Below are 15,734 nucleotides of genomic sequence, written 5' to 3'. Positions count from 1 at the left end.
ACACTTTTATACACACACATATTCCCAATTGTTAGAGCACATCAACACCCTCTTTCAGACTCCTTCAACAAGATTTGCTTGAAGATTAAATCAGCTTGTCTTCTCCTACCAAAATCATTGGGAAGGGAGGGACTTGAATTTCCACCATGTCCCTAGAGCAGTGTTTCTCAACCTCAGCAACTTTCAGATATGTGGACTTCAGCTCTCAGAATTCCCCAGCTAGCACTGGCTGGGGGATTCTGGAAGTTGAAGTCCACACAACTTATAGTTGCCAAGGCTGAGAAACTCTGCCCTAGAGTATCAGAATTGCAGAGGAGGTTAGTTTGTTCCCTATTGTGTGTGTGTGTGGGGGGGGGGGGGGCTAGAAATATTCAGCTGCTTGTAGTGGTAGGCCTGGGAACTTTTATACCAATGTTTTCCCTAGCACAATTGACGGTTACTCTCATGTTCCTCTCCCTCTTCCTCTTGTTAGCATTTTGCCTTCAGCACATAATAATGTATCAGGAGTCTTGCTTATTTAAATAGACCTAGAACTAGATGTAGAATAAAAAGAATGAAAGGATTAGAAGAATGCCTTCTTTCTCTTAGCAACAAAGAACTAGTAACCCAAAGTCTGTCTCATGATTTTAGCTTGTCAATGCAACATCATATTTAACCACAAACTCCAGTGCTTGCTATAAAGCTCTTTTCCAAATGTGTTCCATTTTATCCTAACATTGGAGGACAAACAATACATTTCAGATATCTTGGGGATGCAATGTCCAGAAAGCTTCAAAACCCAGGGCTAAATATTAAAACGTACTTCATGAAAGTAAAGGTTCCTCTCAGTTTGATCTTTCAACCTAGGCATTAAAAGATGCCTTTATGAATGTTTACATTCAGTTAAACTCTTATCTCTGACCCAGGCCTCAGCAGGAATGATCAGGTTCTCCATAGTATCTTCCAAAAGTAGACAAACAAACAGTAATTAAGGAGGTGGGAACTCAGGAAATGTCTGCTGACCTCATTGTTTTTTACACTCCTTGAGTATCACACAAGTCTCAGCAGGATTCTTTTTTACTGCCAAGGAAATAGAACAGTCTCTTGAGCTGTTTTGGAAATACAATAACTGTATAAAAATTCAAGTGGAGTCCCACCAATGCTCTGGGATTCATTTTTTTTCTTCACACTTGACTAGCATAGTACTTAGTCCACTGTCTGGCTCTGTTGAGCTAGATGTTGCTGATGCTAACACACACACACACCTAGTCCCAAAGAGAACTTTGCTCTTTGCATTGAACTTCCACCTTACTTGAAAATAACAGGATACCTAAGAATGCACATTCACATCTGAGAATACCGCCCATCTCACTGAACCAAATGATAGAGCTGGAACTAATGAAAATACTAAAATATCAGCTTTCTTGTTTTGCCTAATTCTGCTTTTTCCACCCCATCAAAACTTTCTAAAAAAGATAAGTCTTGCTTGAGCTGACGGGACTCCTGATGACTTCATGGACATATCAATGTTGTTTTCTTGGTAACAGTGAAGAAGTTTGCTATTTCATGGTTCTGTGTTAATTTTTCAGCTTTCCAGTTTACCCTCCAGCCTTGGTAAATATGGCCTCTCATCCAAATACTAACCAGGACAGAAATGCTGCCACCTCCTGTAATCATACCTCCTTAATATTTTATTCATATGCAATCTGTTTACAAGTCATGTAATCAAGATAACGGATGGTTTTTCCAAATGAGATTTTGTTCACTCACCCAGCATCATCTGCACAATTTTATGATATGATCACGAATGCAAGAAACTGTCTATTCTTGCTGCTCTTCCCAACTGCATGCAATATATTCTCATCTGCACATACACTCAAACACACAAAATCTAGAAAGTTTTCACTGAGCATTTTCTCATATTCTGAACAAACAGGAAAATTGTTTTACAATAGTTTACATAATCCTAATAAGAGTAAAAGTTCTAAGCTTTTCTGGTATGTGATCTAATGGTTCAAGTATTGGAAGAGAACTGGAGAAACCCAATTCTGAAGCTCACTGGATGATTTTGAACCAATCCCTTTCTCCCAATCTAACTTTATAGAGGTGTTGTGAAAATAAAATTAGGGACGAGGATAGAATACATCCTATATGTCATCTGGAGCTCCTGATTTATTAATTATGTAATTTATTAATTACATAATTAATACATCAGTAAAATTATACACTATGTGCTAGTACAGACATGATGCAGAAAAAAGGATTTTCTTAATTTTGGTTTATTGAGCAAGTAGAGGTATTTCAGATAACTTCTCTCAAAGCAGCTGAGTCACAGCACTGCCCAAACAGCAGAGAAGTTCAGCTGTAAGAAACAGACACATTCTGACGCACAGCGACAAGTTCCTTCTGGCTGTTGCAGTTGGCAGAGTCGCACTGAATATATGGATTTTGCTGGGCAGTCCCCATTTCTAAAGCATCATTCACACTTTGGTTCTTACCTAATTTGATAAATAGATAATTTTAATTCAGTCAGCAACCAGCTTACTACACAATTTGAAATTACTGGAATTATTACTTTCATTGCTACATTCCCATATCTGCTTCCTTCACCTGAGTTTACACTTGCAAGCTTAAGAAAACATCTTCCTGGACATAAAGGGTGAGTTCCTGGCTGTATAAATGGCAGGAAATCAAGTATATAATTTCAGTAACAGTGGCCAACCCAGGCTCCAGAGGCTGTAAAGAACTAAAGATTATATAACTCTATTGTGGTCTTTCCCCCCAAAATTAATATAACCTCTAAACCAGCAGTCTTTGGAGTCTTCTCCAGCTGCACTGTCAAATTTCAGCCGCTCATCCCTAATCTTTCAAACAACCCCAAACCCAACAAAACACTCTTGAAAATCCCAACCTCACTTACAAGCAGCAGCATCTATAGAGGAAGCAAAGGGGAATCAGGGTAATGCAAGCAGCATCATGGCATCACAACACAAGGCCGACATTGCACACGTGCCCAAATGGAACTGCCATCACGACCTGCAATGGCGTTTCCTCATTTTGATGAAAGCAGTCTCAGGTTGCTACTGTTCACATATATGATGCTGCTCTGTTCACTTTGCATCATCATTTCAATACTACTGTGGTCTTCTCCCAGCTAAACTTATTAGCTGCTGCCACTGACCACCAAAATCTTGGTTGTCTACCCTATCCTGTTGTAAAGTTCATATTTATTCATTTGCTTGTTCATTTTATATGGCCGCCCCTCTTGTCAAAGTGACTCTGGGCAGTGAACAGAATTTAGGATTAAAATAGCAATGTAAATATTTGTAAAAAACGCACAACACATAATCCAGAGACAAAAAAAGACAGCCAAGAATGTAAAAACTTCAAAATAATGGCAAACTAAGCAGGCCTCACTAACCACTCAATTCCCATGCCTGGGCAAACAGCCAGATCTTAAGCTCTTTCCATAAAACCAGCAGAACTGGGGCCAATCTAATTTCAGGTGTTCAGATGTTCCAGAGAGCACCACAACAGACGACTTCTTGGGACCTGCCAGATACATCAATTGATAGGCCCAAAAGCATTATTTAATTTTTTTTTAATTACATTAGCACAAGTCTGCTGCTTATCAGAGTAAGCTTATAATCACTACTTCAGTCCTTGGGGAAATGAATAATTTGTTAAAAGTAATTCTGTCGAGGCATCGCTGGTGTTGCCTTTTTGTAAGGCTTTACAATGCATGGAGATGCCAATGATCACATAATCAGGCCATCAGTGATCCAAACTTGCCAATTAATTTTCAATAATGTCCCAAAGCATAACCTAAATCAAGGGTGGGACCTTTCAGATGTTGAACTGGAACTCTTAGTAGCAAAGAATGCTGGAAATTGTAGTTCAGCTACATTTGGGGGACCATAGATTTTCCACATTTTTTCTAAGCTAAACATGTTGGGCTGTGATTTTTATGAGTCTTTCTGCAAATTGCCTGGATGGAAACAGCGTGGAATAAATAAACCAAATATATAGGGAGCAGTCTTATACAATCAGACCACTGATCTATCTAGGTTAATGCTGACCAACTCAGGGATAAGCAACCTGCAGACTACTTAATTATGATTACGGTTAAACCATGAATGTCAATATGCTGAATACACCTATCTACTAAATAAAACAAAAGCCCAAAGCTTAAAAAAAACTTGGTATAAAGAAACGATGTAAATTTTGTTTCAAGGTTCTGTTCATCTTCATTCCTAACCCTATTATCCAAATCCCACTCAGCAGTGCAGACCTGTCACACACATGTACACACACACTTCAGCCTTTTTGTGGGAACATCAGTCTGGAATCTTTGAACTGCTTTCATGTATCATTTAACAAGGATTAACTTAACACTCATTTGCCAGGAGAAAATCACTTCAAGCATCTCAGAAAATAAGAACTGACAAAATCCTATCTGGAGAAACCAGGAAATCAATTGTGAGGGGGGAACTTCCCAATCAAGCTACTTTGGACCTTGACATCCCAAATATGCCTTTTTCAAATTCCTACCATAACCACTTTTCCCAAGCGATTCCTGCAAGATCCCTCACATCTACTGAATGATGTACCAGGCCTCTTATTTTGTAAGGATAAATACTGCATGTAGTGATGGGAAACCTGTGTTTCAAGGATGCTTGGCATCTGGCATACATCTGGGGCAGTTTGCAAGGCATGAGAAAAGGCTGTGTCCTGTTTCAGGTTGCAAACTCACATACAAACATTTGCTAGGTGAGAATAGCAATTTACTCAAGGCTGAGTAGATAAACAGCAGACAAGGAAATCAAAACAAAGTATCTGGGAAAGAAGCTTGCCTGGGTAGTTTTCTTTCAACAGGAGCACGTAGAAGAGAAGTCAAAATCCAGTCCAAAGTTCAGAGAGCTAAGTCAGGTTTGTTGGCCAGTCCAAGGTCAGAGATTTACAGGAATAACACACCAGAGCAGAAGATCAGACAGTTGTTTCCAACAACAACAACAAAATCATGGCTGCATCTTAAATCAAACTGCAGCCAGCTGTCTTTAATTAAGAGAGTTACTCCCTTGGTTGGCAAGAAGCCTCATTGAGCATCTTTGCTCTGCTTGCCGAGTCCAAGGATTTGGAAGCCATACATCATCATCTGACTGCTCCAGCTGTTCAGATGGTGCCTATGTTTGATTAGCCTCACGTGATTCCTGGCTTGGTGACTCCTGAGGCTGACATTCCACTGGTTCAGCTGGAGCAGCTTCTTCAGAGTCTGAATCTGGGACCATGATAGGCTGGAACCTTCCTTCCTTCCTTCCTCCCTTGGTAGAACAACTAATTGGGGGTGGCAGAAGGTGTACTGGAAGACATTATGTAAGTGGGAGGCATGGTCTTCTCTGGCCCAGGTTAAAATCCAAGATGGAAGAAATCTTTGGGGACTATCATATTGGTTCCAAGTTATTTATGTGTTGTGTGATTATTTTTCTCTTTTAAATGTCCTTTCAAATAGGTTCATTAAGGGGCCCCTTGTCCTGCTGTTTTAAGGAGGGGTAAAAAATCTCCGTGTCATGAGTGATTTTATAGACATCAGTCATTTCCTCCTCAAGCATTTTTTTTCCATGTTCAAAGTCTCAAGTATTCCAGCCTCTCCTCCTCAAAAAAGTTTTGAGCCCCACCTCACTGTACTAACTCTCTTCTGCATTTTCTCCAGCTCTATTATAACTTTCTTTCAAATGAGGCAACCAGGTCAATTTACAGTATTCAAGTTATGGATATACCACAGATTTGTATAATGTCATTACAGTATTGGCAGTTTTATTTTCATTCTCTTTCCTAATAGGCTAGAATGGTATTTGCCTTTTTTCACAGCTGCCACCAAGGAGTCAACATCTTTAATGAGTTATCTGCTATGAACCTACAATCTTTTTACCTCTTTCATGCAAGGACTAAGATGCTAGGCTAGAAACCAGAAGACCATGAGTTCTAATCCTCCCTTTGGCACGAAAGACAGCTAGGTCGCTTTGGGCTAGTCTCTCTTTCTCTCTCAACCCTTATTGGAAGGCAGGAGCATTAAGTATGTATGCCACCTTGAGTTGACCAGAAATAAAGGTGAGATAAAAATCAAATAAATAATTCAATAACTAGTTCAATATAGACAGTACAGATCATATCATCCTATATTGTTGCCCCAGTATGTACCATTTTACACTTAGATAAATCAGGTCTGCCATTTGGCTGAAAAGAAACCATTCTGAAGTTCTCCACAATCATCCTGAACAATTAGGTATCATTTGCCCATTTGATTTATGCCTAAATATCTCAACAAGTTAAAAGGCTTTGGTGTTGGAGGAGACTCCTGAGAATACCATGGGCAACCAAGAAAACAAACCTATGGATCATTGAACAAATCAGCTCAGAGTTCTCACTTGAGGCACAAATAACCAGGCTCAAATTATCCTAGTTTGGATACATTATGCAAAAACCCAGCTCTCTGGAGAAGCCTCTAATGCTTAGAAAGGTGGAAGGAAAGAGAAGAAGAGGATGACCAGCAGCAAGATGGATAGACTCAGTTACAGAGGCAATGAGTACACCATTGGAAGAAAGACCAGCTTAGGGATAGATCATCTTAGAGAAAATCTATCTATGTGGTCATTAGGAGTCAAAAACAACTTGATGGTACATAATCAATCAATCAATCAATCAATAAAAAGCTCTAGTTCCAACACAGATTCTTGAAGGCTCTACTTAAGACCCATCCTTTGAAAAAAATCCTCATTTATTCCTTTTCTTTCTTTCTTTCTTTCTTTCTTTCTTTCTTTCTTTCTTTCTTTCTTTCTTTCTTTCTTTTCTTTTCTTTTCTTTTTTTTCTTTTTGCTTTCTGATCTTTAATCAGTTAAGCAATCAATAAAATATCAGGTCCTTTTTCCCATGACTAGCAAATTTGTTCAAGAGCCCTTGATGAGGAACTTTCTTAATGGCTTTTCAAAAATCCAAGTGTGTAGTCTCACCGGGGTTGCATTTACTTATGTTACTTATGTGCCTGTTTAGAAGGAAGGAAGGGAGGGAGGGAGGGAGAAAAAATAATACTTCACTCTCTTTTTTGTAGTTTTTAGGGTTAGTAAAATGAATTAAGGCCATCAAAACCCTAGGGCAGCTATTTTTCTGTTTTTTTGAGGAAAACTAAAAGTTGCAAGAGTTGTTAGTAATTTGCTGCTAAATTTTGTGCAGGTAGCTTGAGGCACTTCATAAAAGGATTAGGAGGATACATGGTCTAATCACTAAAGGTGGCCGACCACAGTGCAAGTGAATAACCATATGTCTGAATGAGCTTTTGTGTAATCAGTTCCAGAATGCTAGATGAATTAAAAGGAAATGTATCCCCAGTTAAAATAATGATGAGTAGAACTTTCATGAATGACTGTGTTCCCACCTAATAAATTGGACTACTTTAATGTGTTCTACCTGGGGCTGCTTTTGGAGACCACCAAGAAGCCATAGCTGATACCAAATGCAGTGGCTAGATGCCTAATAGGACAACTGCAACAGATCAGAATAATATCTATTTTGGAGTCACTGCATTGGTTCTAAGCCATCTTCTAGACCTTATTCAAAGTGCTGTATCACCTTTAAGGTCCTTAAAGAACAGCACCAGGAATCATCAGTCAATGCCTTGCTCAGATTGAATCTTTTGGTCATGGAGAGGGCCTACTGCTGGTCCACCCCCCCCCCCCCACTTCTCATGAGGCACATGGGTTGAGGACCATGTAACAAGCCTTCTCAGTAGTGCCCCCCTCATTGTGGAGCACTCCCCCCCTGGAAATACAGATGGCCCTATCTCCTTGGCATTTCACAAACTAGGTAAAGCAGTGGGTGTTTGGCCCTATGAAATATTTTATCATTCATTGAAAATTTGAAGGAACTGCACTGTTGATTTTTGCTTTGGACATTCTTGAGCCCCACTCAGGTTCTGTTTGTATTAGGGCAAGCTATAAATATTGTAACATAAATAAACAATTAAGGATAAAGATAACAATAAATACAAATTATACATTTTATTATAATTGGGTTTTCCTTAGATAAACATAGCACATTTCAAATTTAAACTACTGTGCCCAATGAAAAGTTTACTTCTTCTGCCATTTTTTTTCCTTTTCTTTTTGTCTTCTTTACCTTTTCTCCCTCAAACTTTGACCTTGGTGTAGAGAGGTAATTCTTCTCCAACTGACCCTTCTCATAGTTTGCATCTTGCTGATTTTTCTTAAAATACTAACTGAAATAGTATGGATTAGTAACAGCTATAAGTCAAACTTCTCCCCCAGGCCTGTCTGGATTACAGGGAACTGGGTTTTCTTTCCTTATATGGTGTCACAATTCATGTCCTCACTCATAGTGGGCATGACCAGAAGTTACTCAGATTTTTAACTTTCAGAAGAGCTGGGGATGAGGTAAGTATGCCAAGAAGCACTATTATAAACATGTTTTTCTCTGGCACATCCATTTTGAGTGTGCACACAGGTGGTTTGTAAAAAACATTGGCAGGCATCCCACTACCTACTCTTCCGCATATACTCTGAAAGAGTATCCTACTACTTGTGTCAAGTTCAACTTGACTGAGTGTATCCATGCATGTTCTTGGCAGCATCTGGAAATAGTTTGTTACTCCTTTTTTCCAAGATGTGTTGTATCTTTCTGGTCTACCCATCAGTTCTGGATTTTCCAAATGGTCTCCTTTCCAAGGACTAAATAGGACTGACCCTGCTCAGCATCCAAGATTAGCCAAAGTTGGCTAGTTGAGGGTTTGGGGTTTTTTTTTTTCCCCCAAAACAGCTCAGAATGCAGTTCATTCCTGGCTCTCCATTGTAGGACATAAGAATAACTTCTACTGCCACCTCTTCCTCCCGCCCCTTCCAAAAAGTGAATTTAAAGGCAACGTAAAGCAAGAATGCCTTCAGAAATCAGCAAAGGGCTTCACTGAGTTTTGTTTTTTTCCTGTGGCCCTTGGCTTGAATATCTCGGTGCATCCCTAATCAGGCTGTGCAAAGCCTCAAAGGAATGCTTTGTTCTGGCAAAGGTTGGTGTAAAGCAACCCTTCCGTACTACTTCATGAAACAAGCAATGCAGCCCCCTCCCAAGTCAGCAGAGTGATAGAAGACCCACCCCTTTCTAAGTGCATGTGACACTGAGGCACATATAAAAGGGGTGGGATCTTTGGTAGAGGTGCCTGACCACCATCTTGCCTCCCCAGGAAACACTGCTGCTCTGAGCCTCTTCAGTACAGTAGCAATTCCATAAAGAAATTTATTTTGCCCTGTGGCAAACCCAAAATAGATATGTCTGTATTCCTGTCTCTACAATAATCAGGTTTGAACCTGTGATGAATAGAAGGACTGTGAGAGAAGGCAGATCTTTCCCATTTCATAGTCTGCTGCTGCTGCTGCCTGGGGAAAAGAGCAACATGGTGCCCTCTTCCATACCCCATATAGAAGTCAACAAAACTGGTAGCTGACTCTGCCTTTAATACCACTGCTGAAACAGCATCTCCAAGCAGAAGCTAGTTTAGGGAGTGCAGATGAGTCCACATGCCCTCCATCTTTCCCGATGCCACCACCTGGCATCATTTGCCTATGGCTGTTGCTACTTCTGCATGACAGTAGGGCCAGAGAGAGAAAGAGATTAGAATGTGCCTGCGTTTAGCAGGTCCTCTTTATTTGCCTGGATAGGATTTCTATTAAGATGGGTCTTGCCTTGTACTGCTAAATCATTATTATTTTATCTTCACTGTTGTTTATTTATTGTAATAATAATAATTACTATTATTTAAATATTTACATGCCACCCAATTCCTAGCGACTCTGGACAGTTGATCAGTGATTTAAACTATGAAAAGCACAAGAAGAAAAACAAGAAGAAACAAAAAAGAGTAGGATCTTTTTATGTATGTATGTATGTATGTATGTATGTATGTATGTATGTATGTATCAGATTTATATACAGTAGCTGTCCATCTCACAAACGTGACTCTGGGCAGCATGCAATAAACAGTCAGTTAAAACAATTAAAACAGCAGTTAAAAACAGATACAAGTACAAACAGAAACAAAATAAAAACAAAACCGCAGGATAATGGACCAGCATTCTACATACAGGGTAACCACCTCACAGGCTCCCCATTTCTCTGGGATCCCCAAGCCTGCTGAAAAAAACAAGTTTTTGGACCAATCTCATCTCGGGGGTGAGGGGGGGAATGATGTTCCACGGGGGGGGGGCTGCACAGCAGAAAAGGCCCATCTCCTGGATCCTGTCAGATGAAACTCTTTAGCAGATGGGACCCGTAACCTGCCCCTCCTGCTGGACCTGATGGGATGGGTAGATGTGACCAGGGAGAAGCAGTCCCACAAATAACCTGGCCCCATGTCATGTAGGGCTTTAAATGTCAAAACCAGCACCTTGAATTGAACACCGAAGCAACACAGTGCAACCAGTGCAGTTCGCAGAGGGGCGCACATAACTGCCCATGCTGTTGCATTTTGCATCCGTTGAAGCTTCTGGATGCTCTTCAAAGGCAACCCCATGTAAAGTGCATTACAATGGTCCATTTGGGAGGTGACCAGGGCATGAGTAACTGTGAGCAAAGCCTCATGATCCAGGAATGGGCACAAATGGCACACAACAAGAAGCTGTGCAAAGGCCCTCCGAGCCACAACTGCCACCTGCTCTTCAAATCCAGAAGGACCCCCAGACCCCACTGTGCAACCCATCCAGTACCAAAGATGGTAAAGTCCCAGGTCCAGAAGGCCCTAAAACCCAGAGCCGCTCGGTCTTGCCAGAATTTAGTTGAAGCCTGCTGTTCCCCATCCAGATGCCGACAGCCTCCAGGGACCAGGACAAGACTTCTGTAGCATCATTTTGTTCACCGAGGGTGGAGATATATAATTGAGTATCATCAGCATACTTACGATACCTCACCCCATGGTGACAGACAATTCCCCCAGTGCTTTATGTAGATGTTAAACAGGAGTGGAGAATATACTGAGCCATGCAGCACCCCACATAGTAGGGGCCAAAGGTGGGACCTCTCACGCCCAATCAACACTGACTCATATCTGCCCCATAGAAAGGAAGAGAACAAGCACAATACCGTGCTGTCCACTCCCAGTCCATGGAGCCGATCCAGAAAGATACCATGGTTGATGGTATCGAAGGCCACCAAGAGGTCAAGCCAAGCCAGGATGGATGCATTACCCCATCCTGCTCCCACCAGAGACCAACCAAAAGTGCAACCAATGCCATTCCTGTGTCCAGGCCTGAATCCTGATGAAAAGGGTCTAGATAATCCACTTAATCCAGGGTCAGCTGAAGCTGCTGCGCAACCATCTTCTCTACAACCTTCCCCGAACCAGGTGGAAACAAAAGAAAACAACCTAAGTTCAAAGGAAGCTTCAGTCATCCCCACCAAAGGTCTGGGTAAAGAGCTTTCAAGAGCTTTAGAGCAAGTGGCTCCTTGAGGCAACACCAATTAATACAATTTTAAAGATAAATATTAAAAAAAAAAACATAGGGAAGAGTCCTGCAGGATTCCAGCAGGGGTTAAATGAAACAAATAAATAATATTAAATAAAATCACAGCATTAAAAAATGAATGACTTTAAAGTGTATTAAAAGGATTTAACTTTTAACAACAGCACAGCAGTTTTTTTTTTTAAGGTGAAGGAGACAAACATATGAGAGATCCCACTTCTTTGTGGCAAGACGATACCCCCTTCCATGAATAAGAGTCAGGTGGAGTGACAGCTGAATCTTCCTTAACACTTAAATTAAGACAAACCCCCCTGTATCTAGGGAAGCAGGCTGACTTAAAGGGTGAAAAGGGGTGCTGGTGTGGCATATTGTTCTCTTCCACCAGCTTGCTGCCTTCTGGTATCTGCTAGGACCGCTCCTTTCCCCAAGTCCAGCCAACTAACCACCATTTATGGCAGGCCTGTGAGCAGAATATCCAGCTAATCTTAAAGTCTAGGCTATTTCCTACAGATACCGACATGCCTTCAATTAATCTATTAAAACTATTTCGAGTATTAAAATTAATCACCAGCATCAATGTTTACATCATTATATTCAGATGATAGTTAGAATCATGAAGCTGCCAAGAAGGAATGTGATCTGTCAAATGATTATAGAATACACTGGGTTATTTGTGAAATCTCATGAGAGAAATCTATTCCTTAGACTTGACCGTTTTTTATATACAGTATATAAAATCCCTCTCACCACTAGGAGTAGTATGTGTCTTCCTCAGAGGCCTGGGCGTTTGAGGGTTCTGCACAGTGTCTTAGCTGTGTTAAGTATGTTAGCTGCAGTATCCTAGCAGTGCACTCTTCTGGACAGAGAGCTCTGATGTTGTTCCTGGGATCTGTTGGAGCCACTCTGCCAGTTTAGGAGTGCTCCTACCACCACTGGAACCACTTTGGCCTTTACTTTCCACATCATCTCTAGTTCCTCTTTCAGGCCCTGGTACTTCTCCAGCTTCTCATGCTCCTTCTTCCTGATGTTGCTGTCACTTGGCATTGCTACATCTATCACCACTGCTGTCTTCTGGTTGTTGTCTACTACCACAATGTCTGGTTGATTGGCCAGTACCTGCCTATCTGTCTGGATCCAGAAGTCCCACAGGATCTTAGCCCTGTTATTCTCCATGACCTTCTGTGGAATCTTCCATCTGGACTTGGGAGGGTCTAGCCCATACACTGTGCAGATGTTCCTGTACACAATGCCAGCTACTTGGTTGTATTGTTCAGTCTACGCTGTTCCTGCCTGCATCTTAAAGCCTGCCACTATGTGTTGGACTGTCTCTGAGGCCTTTCTGCACAGTCTGCACCTTGGGTCCTATTTAACGTGGTAGACCCCTGCTTCTATGGATCTGGTGCTTAGTGCCTGTTCTTGTGCTGCTATGATCAGTGCCTCAGTGCTGCCTTTTAGTCCAGCCCTTTCCAGCCACTGGTAGGATTTCCTGATGTCAGTCACCTCAGCCATCTGTCGATGGTACATCCCATGCAGGGTCTTGTCTTGCCATGGCACTTCCTCTGCTTGAACTTCCTCCCATGTCTGCTGCTGCCTCAGAGAGAATTCTCAATAGCTCATCTTTGGGTTCCATCTTACTGATGTACTCCTGGATGCTCTGGGTTTCATCCAGGACAGTGGCTTTGACACTCACCAAACTCTGTCCACCCTCTTTCCAGCTAGTGTGGAGTCTCTGGATGTTGGATGTGGGGTGGAAACTTCCGTACATTGTGAGGAGTTTCCAGGTCTTCACATCGGCAGCTTCCATGTCTTGTATATATATTTCCTGGTTTGTAGCCAACAGGCCATGGCAGTGGCAGTTACTCAACGTAATACATAAAGTCTATAAATAATTGGAGTTTTAGGCATTGTGATATACCTGTATTTAAATTTCAGGATATATTGATGTATAATATGTTTCTGATGTCCCCATTTTGCAGTATTATTATTGCCAGCTGTCCTTAAGTGCTGAAGATGACTCACAAAAGAGATGAAATAAACTAAGATCAGCAATATGTAAAATCGGAATTGTAATTATTCCCCTGGAAATAAAATACTTAAATTAGTAAAAGGCAGATGTCATTTAGCTCCCAAGAATCCTCACAAGAATGTATGAGATACAAAAAGAACCATGCTAGACTAGCCAAATGCCTACCTGGGTCTCAGAATGAGCAATCAGATGTTCTAGGATACCCACCAGAAAAATGTGAACATCAAAGCATTCTCCTGTTCATATTTCTCCCCAAGAGGTACCAAAAGTTGAGTCCTCCATTTCTTTGTATAATCTGCCCAATTTGACATCATCCAGATATGTAAATCCTATCAGCACAGACTTTACAATAATCTGTCCATCTCTTCCCTGGAGTAAATGGGAGTCTCAGTTATGGCTGAAGGTTGATATGAAACTGAGTTTCCCATATCCTAATCCAGTGCTGTAGCCCCAATATCCACAAGCATTCCTCTGAGATACTTCATTTCCTGTTTATAGTCTAAGAGTTTTTTTTATTGGTTAGAGAAATTAAGAAATAAAATTAACTCAGAAAAATTAACTTTGTTTGAATATTAAATGGGTTTATAGGTCCAGGAACAATGATAATGTTTTCTCACAGTCCTTGTGGCAAACATGGGAAACATAATCTGAAAATTTAGTCATTAGCACTCCCAGCCACAATTTCCTCATCCAGTTTTCCTTACATGGCCACTTCTGTTTCTTCATCTTTCACAATCAATATACGTGCAGCTGTAATATTCTTACAAGTAATATGATCACCATATAGTCCACCTATTTTAGATTCCATCTTCAGCATTTACTATTGGCCAACTCAAACATTCTTTTAGTTTTACGTGGTACAAAGTGCCAGGCCATTTTATTGTTTTATTGATTGGCTATATTGTTTACTATTCCTTAAATCCATAATGATTTTCAAATGTGCTTGTTAGTTACCAAATCTTTAATGTTGGTACATTTTTGAGATTCTGAAGAAAGTTAGAGTTAGAATAGGCAGATCTGTTAGTTTCCCATTTTTGTGAATATTTCAAGTTCAGTTGGTTGAATTTAAGTTTTTAATCAATCAATAAAACAATAAAACAATAAAACACCTGACAGCAGACATCATGGAGTTTGTCTAATTGAGCTTTTCAATCAAGCTGCTGTGCTAGAATGGAAGAAGGGTATCATGGCCATTGTCTACTTGAGCATATGAATCTCACCTAATTTCATGAATGAAGTGATTTTTTAAGAAAGGAAAACACTTAAGAAAATGACTGGATATTTTAGCTTTAGGTTCTAAACAGTAGAGATTACAGAAACATTTGTTTAGTTCACAGTGGAAGATCCATTTATCTATATGTACATTTTCAAACCAATACACCAACTGAAACTTAGTTATCATTTGAAATGTATAGTCCTCCAAATTCTGCAATGCATTTCAACAAGAATTAATAAATAGTGTATTAAGAAAAAGTCTGTAAAATGCACATGTATTCATTAATACAATAACATACAAACAAATTTATTGATAAAAATAAGCAGAAGGTAAAATCTTTGAGTAGAAGTTGATTTCTGGTGACTTCATGGACATATCTGTGTAGCTTTCTTGGCCATTACATGGAAGTCATTGGCCATTACTTCTCCCAAAACTTGCCTATAAGTACTTCTATCCAACTACTAACCCATTTGAATAGCTTTCCAAATTCCAAGGCCGGCTATGGCCAACCTTCATCTGTGAGAAACTGCAAAACTGCAAATAAAAATAAGTCTGGAGAAATGTGCACAAAATATGCCTAGAACGTGTACTGAGAACATTAAAAAAAAACTTAAATTCAACCAACTGAACTTGAGATATTCACAAAAATGGGAAACTAACAGATTTGCCTATCCTAACTCTAACTTTCTTCAGAATCTCAAATGTACCAACATTAAAGATTTGGTAACTAACAAGCACATTTGAAAATCATTATGGATTTAAGGAATAGTAAACAATATAGCCAATCAATAAAACAATAAAATATTGTATTTGGCTGTTAATTTTATTATATATATATGTGTGTGTGTGTGTGTGTGTGCATGTGTGTGTGTGTATATATAATATTGATATAACAATATATATAATTCAGTTAGAAACAGAATCATAGAATTAGAAGGGATCTTGAAGGTCCTTCTAACCCCAACCCCTGCCTAGGACAGGAAACCTCAGACCATTC

This window comes from Python bivittatus, unplaced genomic scaffold (genome assembly GCF_059951505.1).
Source record: "Python bivittatus isolate LINGU-HERP-01145 unplaced genomic scaffold, Pbiv_v1 ctg000340_np1212, whole genome shotgun sequence".
In the NCBI taxonomy this organism is placed as follows: Eukaryota; Metazoa; Chordata; class Lepidosauria; order Squamata; family Pythonidae; genus Python; species Python bivittatus.
Note: the sequence above shows the minus strand (reverse complement) of the source record.